The 2,869-nt window shown below is 39.7% G+C and overlaps 1 long non-coding RNA gene across 1 annotated transcript in view; it reads right to left on the bottom strand.

Moving 5' to 3' along the window:
• The window catches only part of LOC109955528 (uncharacterized), an 11,892-nt gene extending 11,175 nt beyond the window's left edge, over positions 1-717 (bottom strand). Inside the window, exon 1 of the long non-coding RNA XR_002274274.1 lies at positions 504-717. This is a non-coding gene — a long non-coding RNA (uncharacterized LOC109955528). The remainder of the gene's footprint in view (positions 1-503) is intronic.
• Positions 718-2,869: the final 2,152 nt, after the last annotated feature.

Genomic DNA, 2,869 nt, shown 5'->3' with positions numbered 1-2,869 from the left:
TGAGTAAACATACAGTATTTTGAACAGGTAACAGCTCATAGAAGTGTTTCTTAGGGGTGGGAATCTTTGGCAAACTCGATTTCATGATTCGACTCACACTCATTTCCTATTCAAAAACAACTCCATTTAATAAAAATGAAGGGCACTATATGTTGGCTCTTACTCTAGTTTACTGTCTGACAAACAACTGATAGCTGCAGCTTTAAATATGATGAACACAATAACGCATCAATAATTATAACCCAGTCATTCATAGAAATGAGCCAATCTGCATAATGAGTACTTTTACTTTTGGTACTTTAGGTTAGATTTGGATGCAAATACATTTGAGCTTTTACTTAATAGTCTGAATACAGGACTTTTACTTTGAGTATTTTACACTGTGGCACTCCGAATTTACTCAAGTAAACGACCTGAGAACAGCGTCTGTTACTAGCAGAGAAAGCCAACGTGATCCAAAACAGACACAAGTCTGTAGAAACCACCTCCTTTCTTTGTCTCACCAGTTTGACCCAAGTGCTGCAGTGTGTGTTGATGAACTGCTCGTCTGTTCCTACGTTCGCTGCTCCGCTAACGTCAGTTTGTTGGTGATGGGCTACGAAGTGTTCACACGATCCTCCACACTTCACTTTCAAAGCTCGTTAGCAAAACATTAACACTTGTACAAACGTATTCCTGCGCGATGTCCGTTGTCCGGGTGCTACAGTGGCTTAGGGGTTGAGTTCCGCCTTTTTCTTTCCGACAAAGTTTTTGAAGAAAATTTTAAAAGAATGATTGAAGTAAGTGTGTGATGCTGTTGCAGTATACTGAATGTGAGACATTCCATGTAATGCAATCTAACAAAGGTAACAAAGGGCAAATGTAAACATCTGTTTGAAAAATATTTTTCCCAGTTACGCTTAACCTGTAAAACTCAGAGAGACGAGGCGGTCCAAGTGGATACAAAAAAACCGTGCTGGTTTATTCAAAGGATCACAGGTAAAATTAACATTACACGTCCAGGTATCTTCCACCTCCAATACTGCGCGCAGGCAGATGAAGAATGAAAGACCCCGAACCCAACAGGCCTGTACATTATATCTGGTTTGGGCTAACCCCATTCTACACAGGCACGTCAAACCGTGGCGTCACCTGATATGCCAGCTTTACAGCTGACCGTAGCAGTAGTCAAAACATGGAGAAAATCAATGTGTGTGAGTGTTGATTAAGTGGTGTGTATCTAAGAACATACAGGACATTCAGGGACATGTCCGGACATTAAGCCTAGGAAGATATTATGATTAAGATTACGGCTAAACATATCATACAGTAGCCACTTTCTATCTAGTTATCCTGGAACATAAACAACCTGGAGTAACTTCTGGAAATGAGTAAGCATTTAACAGCCTGAGCTAGACATCCTGTCTACACTAAACATTTCTAATACAACAAGTACCTAACCAATATCTATCTGACTAAAAAATACCTAACATGTTGATTATTAGAGTTGATTATTACGTTGTTTTAGATTAAAATTCTTTGATTATGTTGAGTTACAAAGCCAAAAGACGATGCGGGTGCAGCACATCCGCGAACACAGGCAATGTAAACTAAACATGAACAAGGTACAAGGGTTAAGTTCAAGTTTATTAATTTTGAAATAATGTTGTAACCTGTCTGTTTCGATTCATATTTATGTTCAAAAAGGTTTAATTTTAGTCTTTTCAATCATTTTTTTATCCTGTTCGGCCCACAACCTAAAAGTGTTCTTTGAGCTTTGGCCCCCTGTGCGATTGAGTTTGACACCCTTGGGCTAACAAGTAAAAAAATACATTAACGTGTATTGGCACGCTGGCCTTCCTCATACACTTTGAAATATTTTTAATGTGTTAACCCATATTTATTAAAGTCATTATAATGTCCTGGGCATAAGATAAAAGTAGAAAATAGTCACCCTACTTTTCTAGGTTCATCAGCCGTATAACAGATTATGGAAATTATTTCTGGACATATTTTTGGGGACAAAAGTATACATTAACTATTAATTTGTGAGTATTTAGTCACAGTAACAAAGCTAATAAAGTCCACCGCCACCCAATCATGTTGGAGCCCTTTTGTAATTATTTCCATGATTCTCCTTGCTGACACTTGCGATTGTGTCCAACTCTCAGTGGTGGGACTTCCGGGTTGCAAGCGAGAGCGGACGTTTTTTCTGATCCTCTTGTCTGTTCTGGGATTTTTCATATCTTTTTCATATCTTCTACACCTTCAAGTCTTTGAAAAAGTCTACATCTGTGGAAATGCCTCCAAGAGGGAAAAAAGCTAACAAGTCTGATGCGGCTGAGGATGTCGAAGCTGAAGAAAATTATGACAGAGCGACGCAGGCAACGGACCTGCTGGAGCAGAAAAGAATGTACACTGCCCTGCTGAATCAGCTTAACGAAAGTTTCAAAGGATTTGTGCAAATACTTATGGAGACGAACAACAAGAGATTCGATGACATGACCAGAGAGATACAGGGCATAAAAACGAGTCTGCAGTTTACCCAGCGAGAGGTCGATGCGATTAAAGTTACCATGGGTGAACAAACAACACAAATCAAAGATACAAGGGAGGACGTCTACAAAGCCTGTGAGAATTTAAAAGTCATATCGAATAAAGTGGAATATTTGGAAGCACAATCCAAGCAAAAAAACTTGATCTTTGCGGGAATCAAGGAGACAGCTGGTGAAAGCTGGATGGATGCGGAGGGCAAAGTTAAGGAGATTCTCAAGAACAATCTGCAGATTCAGCATGAAATTGAGATGGAGAGGGCTCACAGAGTCGGGAAACCCACCGATCGTGGTCCAAGGGCGGTGATGGTAAAGTTGAGGAATGAGAAAGACAAAAC

The sequence above is a fragment of the Monopterus albus genome, unplaced genomic scaffold (assembly GCF_001952655.1).
Source record: "Monopterus albus unplaced genomic scaffold, M_albus_1.0 scaffold15.1, whole genome shotgun sequence".
NCBI lineage: Eukaryota > Metazoa > Chordata > Actinopteri > Synbranchiformes > Synbranchidae > Monopterus > Monopterus albus.
The sequence above is the reverse complement of the archived record's forward strand: the minus strand, read 5'-3'. Positions and strand labels throughout refer to the sequence as shown.